At 41.8% G+C, this 7912-nt stretch overlaps 1 pseudogene; it reads left to right on the forward strand.

Annotated features, from left to right (window-relative positions):
* Positions 1-5150: 5150 nt before the first annotated feature.
* LOC102855340 lies at positions 5151-6015 on the forward strand (annotated as a pseudogene).
* Positions 6016-7912: the final 1897 nt, after the last annotated feature.

The raw sequence follows: 7912 nt of genomic DNA on the forward strand, positions 1-7912 counted from the left end.
GCCATAATGGTCTTTTCAGTATGCACATGAAGTAGACATACACATATACAGAGAGAATCTTCCCTTGTTCTTGTTAGGTGCTCTCAGGTCTACTGTGACTCTTACCGGCCCTGTGAACACAAATCTGAACCCTGCCCTGTCCCACACTCACCTCATGATCTCTGCTATCCCCGAGCCCATGGTTACAGACCTGTGTCAATCCGTCTCATTGAGGGACTTTTCTTTAACAAAAATTCCCCTTTCCCCAAGAACTGGGCGCTCCTGACAATATGCCCAAAGTGTATGAAACAAAGTTTCACCATCCTTGCCTCTAAAGAGCACTCTGTTTTCACTTCCTTCAAGGCAGATTTGTTTGTTCTTGTGGCTGTTTATGGGATTTTCAGTTGTTGTTATTATGTGTCATCTAGTCAACTAAGACTCATTGTGACCCTATGCACACCAGCTTTGAATCTTATCCTATCCTCAGCCAACCTCACCTGACTCTGACACATCTGTCTCATTGCCACAGTCTCTGAGTCAACCCGTCTCATCCAGGGTCTTCCTCTCCTGCACTGAAAGAAAGATGAGTAATCTCCTCTCATGCAAGTTACAGTCTCTGGAAACCCATTGGAGGGCCAGCTACAGGCCCGTTCCAACTCGATAGAAATAAGAGGGACCATACCACGCACAACATCCTTCTCTGAGACTCGGACACCAAGTCCCCCCACCCTTCCAAGTATGATGGTCTTCTCCTGGCAACATGCCCAAAGTATGTGAGACAGAGTTTCGAAATCCTTGCCTCCAAGAAGCAACCTTCTTTCACTCTCTCCGGGACAGACCTGTTTGCTCTCTTGGCAGTCCATGGTATGTTCAATACTCTTCTCTGGCACCACAACTCAAAGGCATCAATTCTTCTGTCATCCTTAGTCACTGCCCAGCTCTCAGATATATTGCAAGTGATTGATAAGGTCATGGCCTGGATCAAAATCATCTTAGTCTCTACATCGACATCATTGCTCTTTAGCAATCTGGAGAGGTCCCTGACACCAGATTTTCGCAAAGCAACTCATCTTTTGGTTTCCTCCTGACTGTTGGTCTCAAGAGTGTTGATTATGGGTCGAAACCAGATGACATTGTTAACAATTGCAATGGTTTCTCCATCTATCGTGATACTGCCAACTGGCCAGGTGACAAGGATCTTTGTTTTGTTGGGGTTTTTTTGTTGTGTTTTTTTGTTGGTTTTTTTTTTTTTAAATGTTGAATTCCTACTGAATGCGCCAGTCCTTTAGCTTTGGTTTTATGATGTTTTCATCTGTCCCTGGAGATCTCATATCTACTCTGACTCTTTTTCAGTTCCCACCATCACCTACACTTTAATCTGGTCCTGTCCTACACCCACTCAACAATTCTTCTTTCATCATGACCAAAGCCTTCTATAGATACCAAACATTTTAATGTATAAATAGAATATAGAAAACACTCTCCAGGTAGTAGAATGCTGGTAAATGTCTAACAGCTGGTGGAGAGCAGAGAGGAGGTAAGCCCTGATTTGTAGCATTTGCTGATTCTCATTACATAAATATCCCCACTATGGAAGCTTTCAAGTGGCCAGCATAATATCATCCTGCTCCCAAAATTCCTGGAAATTTAGACAAACCTGTATAAGCTGCTATGACATCATACAAGCTCTAGGAACAAGGCTTCCTCTGTGTCTGATGCCAAGTAGGTCCTCCCTTGATGGATGCATGCATGGATGAAGGTGGAAAATTATATTAATACTTTAAACACTGGTACTAAGATGAGCAATATATTCTGAGGCTGAAGTAAGCGATTCTTTTGCACCAGGAAGACCAGATAAGTCTTCGAGAGAATGCAGGAGGACATCTGAGAGAGTCCGTGAATGATGTGTAGGATTTCAGCAAGTAGAGATGGGAATGGGAAAGACATTCTGGGTTATGGAACCCATCTGTGCAAATCTGTGGGTGTAGATATGCATCTCCATGGAAAAGTGAGGAATTCAGCTTGGCGGGAATTTGGGAACTTATATGTAGACACTTGCCATGAAAGACCTCTTCAAAGTATTAAGTAACAAAGATGTCAGTTCATTAACTAAGGTGCTATACTATTTTCAATTGTTTCATATGCACACAAAAGCTGAAAAATGAATACAGAAGGCCAAAAAGTCATCTATATTTGCAAAAGAGTGTTGGTGAAGAATATTGAATAAGACATGAATTTCCAAAAGAATGAGCAAGTCTGTCTTGGAACAAGTACAATCCGAATACCTCTCGGAAGCAGGACTTCCCCCTCATGTCCTTTGGGACCATTCCTCAGAGAAGGATGTTGTGCGTGGTACAGTCCCTCTTATTTCCATCAAGTCAGAACGGCCTGTAGCTGGCCCTCCAGTGGGTTTCCAGAGGCTGTAACTTGCACGAGAGGAGGCTACTCATCTTTCTTTTGTGGAGTAGCTGGTGGTTTTGAAACCCCGGCCCTTAGGCTGACAGCAAAGCTCCTTGCCCGCCAGAGCTCTTTTTGGTATGGCAGAGGCTCCATGAAGAAGAGAAGGGACTCACTCAGACAATGATGAGGTGAGTCAAGGCCAAGCAGGGCTCCATTCTGTTAACATCAACAACAACAAACAGGGCAGAAACAGAAAATATTTTCATCATAACTTGGCACTGTATTACCAATGTCAGGGCTATGAGTTTACTCTTTTTTTTTTTCACCTTGTTTTTAAAATTTGTTCTTTCTTCATACATACCCTCAGAGTTTCTTAGCACAAGAAACAGTTGTGAGATGCTGAAAGTTTCTAAGCAGATAAATCATAAACCAGACTGTATTTTATGGTTATTAATGCCATCAGTATTTTAAATGGATTGGGGATGGGAAGATAACCACCAGTTTATAAATAATGCTCACATCTGTTCTCATCTCATCATCATAGCTGTTGTTGCTGTTAGGTAATAGCCTTGGGAAATTCACTCATTCCCTGATGAATCTCTTTTGGGCCAGTTCCTAAGCAAAGGCTGATGAGAAGACAACCCCAAGGCTTCTGTTCATGAATTATGATCTGGCTGCTGATTGAGATACTAAATCAACAACAACAATTGTGATGCATTCTACATATTCTCATTTCTTTTTCTCTTTAAAGATTTTTATCACATCCATGACTTATCCACCCAGCAAATTATAGACCTAGGTTTTCAGAGACCCTTTGATGGAAGTGAAAAGAAAATAACTCCTGATAACTCCAGCAAAAAAGAAGAGTTTACACAAGGACTCAGGAGTCTCTGTGGGTAGCTTTGCATGTGTTGCTCAAAAACGGGAGAGAATAACCAGGAAGAGAGTAACTTTCTTTCAACTCATGTTCCAAAGTTCCTGGCGAGAGGACTTAGCCTCATTCTGGATAAGATGTCAAGCTCAACCTAATTAATTGTAATCAGACTTATTAGGTCACAGTCTACAAAATTGCTGTTGAAATCATTTACCAAGGTCATGCAAATATATAAAGGAGAAGATAACTCAATATTTACCATGCAGAAGAATGTTCTGGAAACAAACAATGAAGATATTTATCACAATATGAGGTTATTTTTGTTATTAGGTGCTATGGAGTTGAGTATAACCAACAGCAACACTAGGAACAACAAATCTCTGACATATTCAAACCTATTGATGCAGTCACAGTGTCAATTCATCTTGTCAAAGGTCTTCCTGTCTTTTGCTGACTCTCCTCCACCTTTTCAAGCATGATGACCCTCTCTTAGCTACATGCCCAGCATATGTAAGACAAACCTTTATCATCTTTGCCTCCAAGGAGCACTCTGGCTGTAATTTCTCCAAGACTTATCTGTTTGTTCTTTTGGAAGTCCATGAGCTATTCAGTCCATAAGATACCCTTCTCCAACATCAATTCTTCTTCTGTCATCCTTACTCATTGTCCAGCACACAAATGCATTAGTAAATGATTGAAAAGGCCATGGCCTGAATCAGGTGCATCTTGGTCCTCAAACCAACATTGTTGCTTGTCAGTATTTTGAAGAGATCCCTGACTGCAGACTTTCCCACTGATATCCATCTTCTGATCTTCTGACTGTTGAGTACCAATAGCACTGTTTATGGATCCAAGCAAGATGAGCTTGTTAAAGGTTTCTATCATTTCTCTATCTCTTATGATATTGCCTATCAGGACAGTGGTAAGAACTGAAAATTCTCCTCAGTTCAATCTGTGGTGGTTGGGGTTAAATTGAAATGTGAAAAATGGCTATAAATTTGCCTGCAAAAAAGGAGACTTAGTTAATAGTCTCAGTAAAGACCTAAAGGTCTCTATCAGAACCTATCAGATCTCCATCAGAACCAAAAGTCCTATGAAGCTTCGTCAGGAAAGGGAACCACAAGAGAGTCAGAAGGTAAAAAAGCAACTATTGGTTCTGTGACCTGGTGGAAAATCTAGTATTTACCACCAAGGCCATAAAAAATGGGAAGGGTGGAGGAATCCCATATTAAGATTGAAAGAGGGGTGTATCATACAGATCCTATCTATAGTCATTAAAAGAAGATTCTGCTGAAGATTATAAAAAGGCAACTGTACAGTACATTGACAGAAAACTATCAGATGTGCAGGTTGGATTTAGAAGAAGCCAAGGAACCAGGGACATTATATCCAATTTTAGATGGATTTTAGTTGAAAACAGAGTACCAGAGGAATGTCTATCTGTGTTTTATTGCCTATGCAAAGGCATTTGACTATGTGGATCACAACAAATTGTGGCTAACCTTGAGAACAATGGGAATCCCAGAACACTTAAATGTGCTCATGCAAAATCCATACTTGAACCAGCAAGCAGTCATTAGAACAGAGCAAGCAAACACTGCATGTTTCAAAATCAAGAAAGGAGTGTGTCTGGGTTGCATCCTGTCTCCATATCTTTCAATATATCAATGGAATAGATTATTCAGGAGGCTGGACTTTATGAGGATGAATATGACATCAGGATTGGAGGAAGACTCAATAATCTGTGGTATGCAGATGACACAACCTTACTTGCAGAAACTGAGGAGGACCTGAAGCATTTGCTGCAGGTCAAGGACTCCAGCCTTCAATATGGGTTGAAGCTCAACACAAGAACACAAAGATTCTGGACGTGCAACAACCGGTGGAGGTAGGAGTCATGGCTGTTCGTTGGGCGCTGCATTTCGTATTCAAAGTGGGAAATCACTTCCAGATGGCGCATTTCTATCATGATGTCCTTGGGATCGAGATTCTTTGAACAAGGAATTTGAAGAAGGCTGCAAAGCCACGTGTAATGGACCTTATGATGGAAAATGGAGTAAAACAATGGTAGGATGTGGGCCTCAGGATGATAATTTTGTTGCAGAACTGACTTACAGCATCGGAGACTACAAACTAGGCAATGACATCATGGGTCTCACACTCGCCTCTAGCCAGGCTGTCAGCAATGCTAGGAACTTGAAAGGGCCCCTCAAAGAAGTTTCTGACGTTGTTTTTGAAACTGAAACTCCAGGATGATATAACGTTTTTTTGCAGAATCACAGTCCACCTCAGTCAGATCCTGTACTAAAAGTAACTCTAGCAGTGTCTGATCTTCAAAGTCCTTGCACTGCTGGTCTAATCTACTAGGAATGAAAATTTATGAAAAAGATGAACAGAAGCAAAAGGCCTTATGGGGCTATGCTGACAACCAATGTAAGCTGGAGCTTCAAGAGGTCAAGGGTGCAGTTGATTATGCTTTTGAACGAATGGCCTTTTCTTTTTCCAAGAAAGAGTTGCCAGACATAGTAGTAGAATTGATGAAAAAGGAGAACCAGAAGATACTGACTCCCCTGGTGAGCAACAGTCCAAGTGGTCATCTTGGCTGACCCCGATGGACATGAAATTTGCTTTGTGGGGAATGAAGCCTTTCGAGAACTTTCCAAAATGGATCCAGAGGGAAGCAAATTGTTGGATGAGACAATGGTGGCAGATAGAGTGATGAGTGGTTTGCCAAACAAAATAAGCCAAAGGCTTCAGCTTAACAGAAGACATTTGGAACCAGCCTTTAAGACTCCTGCCCTGCCCCTTTTAGTCTGATTATCAATGCCCTTATAAATTGGTAGTTTCCTCTACAGACTGGGAGACCAGGGTAATAAAGATTTGGGATTTCTAGTCTTAGAGGGAGTTCCAATTCAAGATAGGAAACTGCAGTATGATTGGTCTAAGTAGAGGTAAACCCTGGCTGTAATCTGTTCTGTCACTGAAATGATACAGTCCATCCTTGATTGGGGATAGAAAGAATTTTGTTGAGCTGTGGATCATATGAAATTTATTAAAGCACAACTATCCCAATAAATCCAAATCAGTTGGATTTGGGTACTCAAGCACCTGATGAAGAGCACATTAACATTAGGCCATTGCAATGCCTTCTTCTCATTGGAAGAATGTTAATGGAAATTAGGGGAAAAGAGATTTGGTTGCTTGGTACCCTCATCATCCTTTAAAAAATTGTGCAACCAAAGAAAAGACAAGAAGGGTTCAGTGTGTTGAATGTTTCCACATACTCAGCTCCTCACTGGTTTGCTTTAATGTTTTCTTCCAGTTTTTCCTTTAGTTCTTTAGAACAAGAATTTTTTTTCATCACTAAAAACATGAGTATGAAAGGAAAAGTTTAAACTCAGGATCAGTCTTGGAAGTTTAACCAGGATGGGAAGGGAGGGAGAGGAGAGTGAAAATTAATGGATAGATGAGTTGAGTGAAGAAAAAGGCAGGACACAAAGGACTAAATTGATATTATAATTATTTAATTTACCAACCAGTGGTAATTAATGTTTTAAAACAAAATGTCCTTGAATGATTATATGAAAAATCAATATGATTTGTAAACACATCAAATACAAATACATTTTAAAAAAAAAAAGAAAATAAAGATTCTCACCACTGGTCCAATTGGCAGTATGATGATAGAGAAGAGATTGAGATTGTTTACAATTTTAGGTTTCTTGGCTCCACAATCAATGCGCTTAGTATCAATAGCCAGGAAATCAAAAGACAATTTGCATTAGGAAAATCTGCTCCTCTTTTTCTCTTTTGTTTCTATTTTTTTTTTAAGTATTGCACATGTTCCTTTTATTCTGTGCAGCAAAAATGATTCTTACCCTCAGACCCAAAAGTCTCAGGCCTGCAGAGAAGTACAGCTTCCAGGTAGAGACAAGTGCAGGACGATGGCGAACAGCAATCCTGGGTTAGTGGTTCTGGACAGATGGTGCTGACTACAGGGCTGGAGGTGGAAATGTGAGGTGGGCACTGAGTCACGGGCAGGACAGTGCCTGGACTGTGTTCCAGTTAGTGCCGGGCAAGGAGGGCAGACGGGCTGCTCAGAGTCTAGGGTCTGAACGTCCTTGCAGCAGGTGGACGGATGCTTCCTGGTGAGGGGCACTCGCTTCCCTGTGCAAGCCGCCCCCCCCCCCTCAGTTCTTCACGTCTCCCAGGCGGAGCTGGGCGAAGGAAGTGGCCAGCTGCAGTGCCTCCTGCAGGCAGCCCATATTCTTGCCTGTGGCCTGGGCAGACACGTCTTTGCCACCGCCTTTGCCGTCCATCAGGCCGGACACCTGCTGCACCCACTCACTGGCCTTGAGGCCTCGGTTGGCAGCATTCTGGGGGACCTGACACAAGCAGGTGATCTTGCCAGCTTCGTTTCTATTTTATTTTAATAATTTTAATGAACATTTCCAGTGATTTTGGATTTCCATTCATTCATTGTTGCACATTTCTCCCTGCCCAGCCCTCCTCGTCCCCCCACCAAGTTTACTCCTTTCTTTGAAAAAGTAAAAGAAAAATTCTTTTTTTGGTATACAATATCCCCGCACCCCTCCCACCGCCCCAGGTACACTCCACTATGCACCCTTAATTCTGGACTCTTGTGATAACTATAATACC

This window comes from Elephantulus edwardii, unplaced genomic scaffold, assembly GCF_000299155.1.
Source record: "Elephantulus edwardii isolate Elephantulus edwardi_28Jun2011 unplaced genomic scaffold, EleEdw1.0 scaffold00060, whole genome shotgun sequence".
In the NCBI taxonomy this organism is placed as follows: domain Eukaryota; kingdom Metazoa; phylum Chordata; class Mammalia; order Macroscelidea; family Macroscelididae; genus Elephantulus; species Elephantulus edwardii.